Genomic DNA, 11,746 nt, shown 5'->3' with positions numbered 1-11,746 from the left:
AAGGAGGCTCCAAAACATCATGAGGCTGACTAAAAAATAATTAGTTTTAAAAAATAAGATATTTAAGTTGTTTTTATTTGCCTTCTAATTTCTAAGCTTTAAGGTTACACCTCAAGTCATGTTGTCAAGCTTTTCTCTGAAATCATGAGGGCTATAAACTTACTTCTTTTTAAAATATGAACACTAAACTCGTGTATTCACATGACACCAAGAGCTGGGTCTTTAAGAAAAACACCATATATCATGAGACTTGGGATAAAATTGAGAGAGGTGGCAACGTCACACTTGCAAATAGAGGCAGATGATCTGGCCCACTGGGTCTGATTCTACAGACTTTACATTTATGTAAAGTGGGTGCACTCCCTTTAAAGAGCTAGACAAGGTGTGAGACAGTGGAGACGTAGGCCAGATAGGAAGAATTTGATTTCTCCCTCCAAACTAACAAGAAGCCACACTAGATCTAAGCCAATAGTTCTTGCCAATGAGAGTCATAATTTATGCTTTAGCCTGCCTCCTCCCTTTATAACCTATTGCAGGAGTTCTCAAACTGGGGGTCAGGATCCCTCAGAGGATTATGAGGTTATTATGTGGGGGGTCGAGAGCTGTCAGTTTCCATCCCAAGCCCCGCTTTACCTCCAGCATTTATAATGGTGTTAAATATATTTAAAAGTGTTTTTAATTCATAAATGGGGTCTCAGTCAGAGGCATGCTATGTGAAAGGGGTCACCAGTACAAAAGTTTGAGATTCACTGACATATTGGCTTTGTGTGTAACCATGCTCATGTTGCCCTCTTGTGGCTGATCTATCAAAAGGATACAGGATGTACCACCAGTTTAAGGAAGTCTCCTTGAGCTCAAGTGATTAAGAACTGTATTTTTTGGAACTAAAGGACCAGTGTTCTGGTTCTGAAACTGCTGATGTATGTATGGTTTCTCTAGTAAGTTTATCTATTGTCTGAAGAACATGGAGACGGCAGCTTCTATCAATATCTTTATTCACCTAACCTTAAAGCCATAAGAGCATTAATTATTTAAAATCCCAAAGTATACACATTTACCCCTTACGGATCTCTAATCATGGGAGCTTACATTGTTTTAAACATTTTTGGGAGGATAACACATTTATTGTTATTACAGTAGCACCTAGAAGCCTCCACTGGGATTGAAGCTCCACTCTGCTGTCCATTGTGAGGTCCTATACCTACACAGAGTCAAGAGCAGTCATTGCTCCACAAAGCTTACGCTCTAAATAGACAAGGCAAAGAAAGGGCAGGAGAGTGGAAGAAGCAATGAGAGGAGAAAAAGTATTTAAGTTTTAATCACAGTTACACAAAGATTATATGTATGAAATATTACACATATTTGTCAATAACCATGAATAAAAAATATATAACTCCTTCAAAAGATTATTTGTAATTTAAGGCACTGAGGATTTGATAATCCTAAACAATTATCAACCAGATCCTACTCTCAGCTATATCAGTGTAAGCTCATAAAGTCAGATTTTCCTTTTATATACCAGTGAATGTCCACTGAAGTCAATGGAGTTACTCCACGTTTATGCTGGTGTAAATAAGAACAAAATCTGGCCTGTGTTTTTTTTTGTGGTGAGAGAAAGGATGGCCTATGGTAAGGCACTGCTCTAGGACACAGGAGAGCTGGGTTCCATTCCTGGTTTTACCTGTATGACCTAGGACAAGTCACTTAGTCTCCCTGTGCCTCAGTCTTCCAGCTGTAAAATGGGGATAATTCCCTATCTTACAGGGATGTTGTAAGGGTGTACATTTTAATGTATGTGAAATATTCAGATACAACAATAATGAGTTCCACAGAACAGCCTATAAAAATCAATGAAATAAATGGAATTCCACTCATGTAAGAAAGAGCAGAATTTGATGCCGCATGTTTAACAAAAAAGACTTGTGGAATTTCATCTGAAGGGTTTTAGTTATTATTATTTAAAATTGCACAGGACAGTGACCTTGCATGTCAGTGTAACTCAGGAAGATGGGGAAGTCCATAAGATTGTGGAATGGCTGTTGAAAAACACATTAGGCTCTGGCCACGTCCAGACTAGGTATTAAAATCGATTTTAGATACGCAACTTCAGCTATGGGAATAACGTAGCTGAAGTCGAATTTCTAAAATCGAGGTACTCACCCGTCTGGACGGCACGGGATCGATGTCCGCGGCTCTCCGTGTCGATTCCGGAACTCCGTTCGGGTTGATGGAGTTCGGGAATCGATGTAAGCGCGCTCGGGGATCGATACATCGCGTCCAGACTAGACGCGATATATCGATCCCCGAGCAATCGATTTTAACCCGCCGATGCCGCGGGTTAGTCTGGACGTGCGCTCTGTGTTTGCCTCAGGGGTTAGTTAGTTAGTGGGAAAGTAGTAAAATAATATTACATTATCAGAAGCTAAACAGAAAACTCCCCAATCCAGTCCTGTGGCCCTGAGTATATTTTAAAAGGCATTCTCCTTCCACGATCTCCCAAGCATCCATTCTTTAGCCTTTCCCCTGAGCATCTGTGGAAGTGGAGGAGGAAGATATGCTGGGATTAACACCTTGTTCACCATCAACCAGAGAATGCTCCTGCACACTGTCACACCTACCAAGAGAAAATATGTCTAAAAACACTGAACTAAAACTGTGCACATGCTCATGTATACACAGAACAAAAATATATACACAGAACAAGGAGTGCCCTGAAATTATTGCTAAACCCAACACCAGGGCCGGCTCCAGGCCCCAGCATGCCAAGCACGTGCTTGGGGTGGCATGCCAAGGGGGGCGCTCTGCCAGTTGCCAGGAGGGTGGCAGGCGGCTCCAGTGGACTTCCCACAGGCGTCCCTGCAGAGGGTCCGCTGATCTAGCGTGCCACCATGCTTGGGGTGGCAAAATGGCTACAGTCGGCCCTGCCCAACACTGCAATTAATATCTATTTAACCACAAGGTAAAGAGCATTTATATTTTGCTTCCATCTATATGTAATATTGGGAAGAGAAAGGCAGGTTTGTTGGAACAGTTCCCTCTTCTAGAACCCCTTTTAACAGACAAGCAAGCATAGCCCAATATTGTCCATAGGCTCCTATAAACACTACTTGTTTTGGAGAGGCCATCATCTTTCACAATTACCCTCCCAAAAATGAACCAGCACAAATATAGTTACAAGCCAGCTAACTAGAAAGAAGCTCCAATGCCTAAGAAGGTTTGGTATTTTCTGCAGGAGGGTAAAGGAAGGTTCAGAACCGGAACTGTGCAAACTCTTCCAAGTTTGTTTCAAATGCAGTGTGAGAACTGGATCTCTCTGGTTTGCAGGCCCTGACGTTCTAAAACATTCAACCCTTGAACAAACTCATGGTCCTTGTCAGGACTTGTCAGGTCTGTTCCCCTGTACATGGGTTCACTGGAAATGGAAGTAGGACTGACTTCAGCTCTGATGCAACAACAGCACTCTGATCTCAGGGAAATAACTTTCCCCTTGTAATACTGAGCTATCATTATGTGAGTAAATGGGAGTTTTTCCCAGGGACGGCTGAATAAAAGTTGAGTAAGACTTTCAGGATTTGGCCTTCAAACAATTCAATATATTTTTATAGCATCCCTAATACAGTGTATCATCCAAAAACACCACAGAGATTTTCAATCAGTGGTTAGAGAGAAAATATGCATTTTAAGGGTAGGTTTAAAGGAAAGTAACCCTGGGACTAAAGTTCCAGATACATGGCTCAATAGAAGAAAAAACAATCCTAGACTGAGGAGATATTCCTGGTCCAAGATGATAATCCTACCATAAATAGTCATATAGACAAAGTAAGAGAAGCAGGTTTTCTGTTTCTCTTCATTATGGGAAGAAAATGTTTAGTTGGGAGTGAGAATGTGTAGATCTTTAATATCATATATCATTGGTAGACCAGAATTGTTTTCTCCACTAGACACAAAATGTATGAAATTCTACAGCACAAACTGAAACAGTCATTATCAAGGAAGCACTAGAGTAGTCAATGAAATGTTTAGTCTAGCTCTTAAACAACAGACTGTACTGAGTGAAACAAAATCCTGGTATCAAGGTCTAAGAATGGACTTGGGAGGGGAAGCTGGGACGTGGGAGCGGGAGAGAGTGGGGAATGAGTGGTGACAAGACTTTATGAACCAAGGTCATCCATAACTGCAGTGTTCTTTGCACAGCTTACTTTGATTTTGAATGAAAGCTGCCCTCAGAAACTGGTTTAAAATATGGTACAAACAACCCACAAAACAGAGTAGTCTTAGCCATACTACAGTATTTTAGCTGAACTTTCGGAAAGACAATTTCTCACAACAGCTGAATCAAGAGGCATCAGTAAGATTAATGTGACTTGTCAGTACCCACTGCAACCCTAATCAGAAATGAAGACCTCAGTCCTGCTTGCAGCATGTGTTTGGCGAAAAGTAATACTAGCAATTTCGCAGTGGTGAAGATGGGCAATCTCTGATTCCTATCAGTTTATTTGAGTCAGTCCTTAGCTAAACTGTTCGTACCAATCTTGACAATACTGTAACAATATTTATAAAGGGTAAATGAGGTGAGTGATGGGTTCTCCCCCCTCTCCAGGGTGCCACCTGATGTACTGGGATCCCACTGAGCCCTCCTGTTTCACTAGCCTGGACTTCCTCATCCTGTCATGCTGCATCAGGCCCTCAAGCCACCTCTAGAACACACACAGATAAGGACACATCCAGCTGTAAAGGCACACAGACACTGAGATCAGCCATGTGGGAAGTCTCAGCTTGGAGATTGCCCAGCACTCAAGTGCCCACCCCCTCTGGAGTGTAAACTCAAAACTGTATTTTCTTGCACTGCACAGACAACAGTATAGCGTAAATTCATGAAAGTCGCTCCCTCCCTCAACTTGGAGGAAGATATGCACAGTTCTGCCCCCACACACGCCCCCGTTATGAATTACACAAACTGGTTATAGAATAAACAAAAAAAGTTTATTAACCACAAAAGGTAGCCTTTAAGTGATTATAAGAGATAGCAAACAGATCAAAACAATTACTGAGCAAATTAAACAATCACGCACACTAAGCTTAATACATTAAAGAAATGGGCTACAAATAGTAATTCCTCACTCTAAAATCTTGTTCTAAGCAGGTTGCAGAATTTCTTTGTGGATATACAGCTCTTGCTAGCAGCTTAAAACTCGAGGTATATCCTTCACAGGTCAGACACAATTCCCAGCCTGGATTCAGTATTCCCCTTCCCTTCCCCTTTGTCTTTGTTTCTTAGATGTTTCCAACAGTCATCCTGGGTGAGGAATTCAGTGAAGAATGAATCTAGATTAACTCACTCCCCAGCCTTAAATAGGATTTGCATATGGCAGAAATCCTTTGTTTCCCAGTTTGATCCCCACCCCCTATTCATGGAAAAATACTAGCAGTTCAAGATGGTGTTCAGAACCAGGTGACATGATCACATGACCCTGCAATATCAAAGCAGCATACCAGGAAACTTCTCAGGAAGGAGGGAGATTAGCATTTTCAAAGTCCTATTGTTCTCCCTAATGGCCCATCCAGGCTGGTTGCATTCTGTCTGGTGGGTATTCCAAAGGTCCAAACACAGTTGTGATTGTTACATAGTTCATAGTCCTAACTTTTGATACAATAAACGATACACGCATATAAATAGGATAATCACATTCAGTAAATCATAACCTTTCCAATGACATCTCAAATGACCCATCTTGCACAAAATGTCTTAGTTATGCCCTATTCATATCATAAGCATATCTCTGAAGAATATGGGGTGTAGTGCCACAGCATGATCCAGGTAATTATAAGCCTGTCACTCTGACGTCGATCCCGGGCAAGATAACGGAACAACTGATACAGGACTCGATTAACAAAGAATTAAAGAAGGGTAATGTAATTAATGCCAATCCATGGGTTTATGGAAAATAAATCCTGTCAGACTAATTTGATATAATTTTTTTGATGAGAGTACAAGTGTTGTTGATAAAGGTAATAGTGTTCATGTAGTAAACTTAGACTTCTGTAAAGTCTTTGATTTGGTCCTGAATGACATTTGGATTAAAAAACTACACCAATACAAAATTTATATGGCATACATTCAGTAGATTAAAAACTGGCTAACTGATAGATTTCAAAATTTAATTGTAAATGGGGAATCATCACTGAGCAGGTATGTTTCTACAGGGGTCTCTCAAGTACAGGTTCTTAGCGCTACACTCCTTTATCAGCTATCTGGAAGAAAACATAAAATCACTGATAAAAGTTTGCAGATGACACAAAAACTTAGGGAATGATAAATAATGAAGAGGACAATTCTGGTGCCCACAATTTAAGAAGGATGTTGATAAATTGGAGAGAGTTCAGAGAAGAGCCACAAAAATGATTAAAGGATTAGACAACATGCATTATGCTAATGACTCAAGGAGCTCAATCTATTTAGCTTAACAAAGAGAAGGTTAATGAGTGACTTAATCACAATCTATAACTACCTACATGGGGAACAAATATTTCATAATGGACTCTTCAGCCTAACAGACAAAGGTATAACATGATCCAATGACTGGAAGTTGGAGCTAGACAAATTCTGAATGGAAATAAGGCATAAGCTTTTAACAGTAAGGGCAATTTTAACAGCTGGGACAATTTACTGGAGGGTTCTGATGGATTCTTCATTACTGTCAATTTTTAAATCAAGACTGGACCTTTTTCTAAAAGTTATGCTCTAGGAATTATTCTGTGGAAGAGCTATTGCCTGTTTTATACAAGAGGTCAGATTGGATTATTACAATGGTCCCTTCTGAGCATGGAATTTGTGGATCTATGACATTACCCAATTCAAGCCTGTTTATTTAGATCATCATCAAATACTATTTAAGGGAGCACTATCCGAACATCGCAAAATCATTACCATCCCTGAATCTGCATTTTGGAAGTTTCTAACCTGCAATCATAATTAATTAGAGAAATTTAACTCTGAAAGAGGGCTCTGCATAAATAGTATTTTGGGATTCCATATTTATCATCTGAATGATTTCATATCTAATGTGCCTTCTAACTTCTACCTTAGCCAGCCACATAAACAGCTTGGGCCTTGCCAGCCAACTGGGTCCTTTTCATCTCATGTATCAACATAAGCAGTTTTGCAGGTCAAATTTTTCCCTCGTTGACACCGGTGCAGTCTCATTGACTTCAGATTATGCGATCAATGAAACCTGTTCAAATTGGTTTGCTTCAGTGGGTTTGCACAGATGTAAATGAATGGACTATAGAGAAAATTCTATTGATGCACAAAATAGTAGAACAAGAATCGTCAGCTCACTCTCTCTTAGCTATGTTGGCTCTGCAGAGCTAACAAGAGTAAGAAACAATAACACTTATTTTTGTTGCTAGAGCAGATAAAAGCGAAAAAACAAAAACAAACAAAAAAACCCAATACACTCAGGGAACATGCTCAAATTCCATTGATCCCATTTAACAGGAGCTGCGAGGTCTCAGCACCACTGAAAATCAAGTCCAAATTCCCACTGGTGTTTAGGTGCCTAATTCAATTGGAAAAAACAACAACAAGGAGTCCTTGTGGCACCTTAGAGACCAACATGCCACAAGGACTCGTTGTTTTTGCTGATACAGACTATCACAGCTATCACTCTGAAACTAATTAAATTGGGGAACACAAACCACAGAAAAATCAGTGTACACATGTGGTAAGGCCCAAATCCTCAAATGTACCAAAGGTATTTAGACCCTGGGAATTAGGTGCCTAAATACTTTGAGGATCTGGGCTTTAGGCCAACATTTTCAGATGTGATCAATTAATTTTCTGGGATTTGTGATTTGTGTGCCCCAACTGCATTAGGCATCTAAAAAACATTGGGTGTGAGAGGTCTAAATTTTTTTGAGGAGCTGGACCTAAGTGACTGTATTAGCATCACATCGAAGCCTGTGGAAGAGCTGGGAATTAAATTCAGATCTCCTGGTTCTTTCTCTGGAGCTTCAACCACAAGACCACTCTCCCTTCTCTCATCAACTCTAAAATTCTGATGACCCACTAGAGGGGTGTGAAATTGGACCATTTTAATTTAAAATGGATGGAACAAACTTTTTGTTGTTTTGAGGAAATTTTCTCTTTCACATGCACATATCCCCCCCCCCCCCCCACACACACACACACTTTTCTATGGACATTGAGTAAAACTCAGTTGACCCCATTTACATTTGCATGGCTTTGGCCCATGTTCACTCAAAAGTAAACCCAATTTCACTGTATTTTTTTGAACCTGGTCCAAGATCTTGTAGCCTAATGTAAATGAAGGAAAGTTTTGCTGATGTAAGATTTTCCTTTGAAAATTTTTCACGTTTGTTCCAGGCCTTTAATTAGTTGATCGTCTATTCAGACTTTTTGTTTTGACTCTGACCCCAACCGTTTCCCCTGATTTACAGGCTGAATATCAAATGAATTAGCAATATAAATATAGTCACATTTCACACTGCAACTGTGGCTACTGCTTTCCTCTTGCCCCCTTTGCCATACTCAGTCCTTAGCCTTAGCACAAATGTTGGATCATAAATAACCCCAAGTTGCAACTTTCAAATCCACATTTTAAACCTTACAAAATTCAGGGCTGTCCGAGCTGGAGATTTGGTTGAGGCTTATCTTTAGTTAGAAGTAGTAACAGACAAAGCAGATGGCTGTCTGAAGTGACCTTAACCATGGTCAGGTGTATTGGAGACACTAGTACCATTTCTTGTCCTGGGCTCCATGTGTAGGAGCAATGGAAGGAATGGGTGGGGGTTAGACCTGTTCTACACTTAAAAGTTATATCAGCATAGCTACATCAGTCAAGGGAGGGTGAGAAAAAAAAAACATCCCTGAGCACCATAGGTATGGTGGCCGAGCCCCCAGTATAGATGCAATTAGTTCAACTGAAGAATGCTTCTGTTGATGTAGCTACTGTCACTCGGGAAAGTGGTATTCCTTCATCAATGGAAAAATCTCTTCTGTCAGTGTAGGCTGCTTCCACACTACAGTCTTATGCCAGCAATTATAATGATTAGCTATGCCAGTATAGTCTGTGTTAGGGTTCCTTTAAAAAAAAAATCAAATCACCTCCAACTTCAACTGGTTCACTATGATTCTTCTCTCCCTCTTTTCCTAGTGTCCTTCCTCCTTTTCTTCACAGTCCTTCCTGTGTCTTTCTAATGTGCCAGTCAGTGATCACATGGGTGTCATTAAGATGGAGACAATACAGGTAATTTCACTTACCTTTGCTTATGTGTCCCAAAATTTGCACTTACCACAAAAATAAAACAAGCCATGATATATTTGTGTATTGCACAATGTTGGCAAACCCCACCTTTTGTCAGTTTTGCAAACAAAGGCAAATAGTCTTAATTTTTTGCATATTTTAAACTGACAAAGAGGTGGATTTTGCCAGTATTGTGCGATACACAAACCTGTTCACATCACTCTAGCTGACCGGCAGATCTGAGACTTTTGCAATACTGCTTTTTGCCTTAAAAATCGAAATCCCATCTGTTGTGTGTGCAATAAAGATCTTATGGGATTTTTGTAAGAGTAGTGGTTTTCCCTAGTATCCTTGGTTACAATTTCCCCCACGGGTGTGGAGCATGATGTGGGTGTGCTCCATCCTAGAGTCAGCTGCATTTCAGTGTTGTTATATGCATATATTTGAGGAAAGTGCTTTGGGATCAAAGGTGTTTTGCAAAATTTTAACTACATTAGCATTATTTTTATATAAATACTAAGAACTTTTCCAAATTGTGGAAACCATTTCCTTGAAGTCTCGCACTTGTATGGGTTCTTTCAGCCCTAAACTTCCCAAACTTCTTTTTCAGAGACAAAATTGCTTTTATTACGTAAGTGATGTAAAATAGCTTCCCTGGTGCATTTAATTGAGCTGGAATAGACAAATTCAACTTTTTGCCCTCTCTGACAGAAATCATTTCATTTTGACCACCTGATGGGCCCTTGGGGTTAATTAGAAAATCCCCATCAAGAGCTCAGAGGCCAATATCAGCTGTCAAAATCCCACATTCCCCCTCTTTCACCTCTTTCAAGTGCAAAACAACCTGTGTCTGAAGATGTGCCAGAGAATAAAAGGGCACACCACCACCACTGTGGGCTCTGACTTAGACCTATTCATGGCCTCACTACTATGAATACAGCAAAATCTCAAATGAAAGTTTTAATCTCCCCACTGCATTCAGTCCAAAGAGAAAAGGGCTTCCCTTTTAACAATTTCCCCCTTAAATCTTTTGTGTTGCTATGCTCCAGAAAAAGCAGAGATTTTGCTCTGACCCAGCAAGGGCTTTTTTGCCATAGAAAGCACTGCACCTAAACCCTTTGTGCTAAAATAAGAGTAAAGGTCTGCTCAGACCAAAAGTAACTAATGTGAAAGGGCTTTGGAGGGTCTAAATACAAACTGAACAAGATCAGAGTTAAGGCAACGCAGGCATCTGATCTCAGCAACTTTCCCTGTTTGCTCTCTGCTTCTGCCAACTGGCTCTGAAGGTGCCCATTAAATACTAAACCGATAGGAGCATTACAAATGCTTAGACAGAGTAATGCTAGAAGTTACAGATAGAAAGCATTCATCCGATCATCAAGTCCATATCCCTGCTAATGCTGCACAGAGATCAAACAGCAGATATTTATCAGACATGTATATGTAGATGTGTGCTATTAAAATTGTTGCTGCGTTGCCTTTGCTACTAAGTATCTTTACTCTGGTATCTTCTATACTTAGCAAAGGAACTTACTTAACTTAGCATAGGAAATTCTGTACTATACAGACGAATGGTACATCCTGTGATCTCAGTAGTTAGGCGCACAGGCATTTGTAGAGATGCTAGGGATAGGCAGTTAGAGGGAGGAGTTTAGTATTAAAACATACACATCCACTGCATGAATCTTTAGAAGTGCTGCTCAGTCTTTTTGATGGCTATTTCACTGAAAAACTCAGCTTCTCTCACAACCTCATTTAGAACAGCATGTAACTTTCCAAGTGCTCCCAACCCTCTGAAAGTACCATTCCAAGTCACCTTTTGTGCCCAGTCCCTCTTACTGATATGAAGGAGGCATGATTTTATGACTGAGAATGAGTCTTTCCCCTTGCCAGGACAGCGCTCTCCCTCACTTGGAGTGATTATTGTTTTGTTTTTTTCCCTCAGAGCAGTAACACCTACATTGTATAGGGAGAGACAGAGCGCATTCATACCCTTCAGAAAGCCATTCACTTAAAGGCAGCTGGAGAGGCTAAGTGTTCAGCTTGCCCTCTTCACTCTTGGATGAGTTTTGTGCAAAGCCAGGGCCTGGAGGCCTTCCCTTCACAGATCCAAGCAATTAATGAGAGAATGATGGAAAAAGGAAAGAAAAATGTTTCAGTGTTTTGTCTGCCTTCACAATGTGTCCATTTTTGTTTGTAATTAAATGATACCACTAAGTTCCCCCACAATAATGGGGAAACACCTATCTTTTGAGGATTTAAAAAAGGGTACAATGTTTATTTAAATTTAATATTTGTGTGAGCTTTATATTATAGATGAAAGTGCTAGTAAGTTTTTGGAAGTAGCACCTACTATTAATCCAACAGCAACTGGAATTAATACTGCTGGCAAGATGCTTAGTCAAACAAGACTTTATTAGCGTTTTAATTTAGTATTGCCCTAGTTCTGACAGGCCGGTCAATCGGTTCTTTTCAAAAGA

The sequence above is a fragment of the Gopherus evgoodei genome, chromosome 4 (genome assembly GCF_007399415.2).
Source record: "Gopherus evgoodei ecotype Sinaloan lineage chromosome 4, rGopEvg1_v1.p, whole genome shotgun sequence".
Taxonomy (NCBI): domain Eukaryota; kingdom Metazoa; phylum Chordata; order Testudines; family Testudinidae; genus Gopherus; species Gopherus evgoodei.
This window is presented reverse-complemented; position numbering follows the sequence as displayed.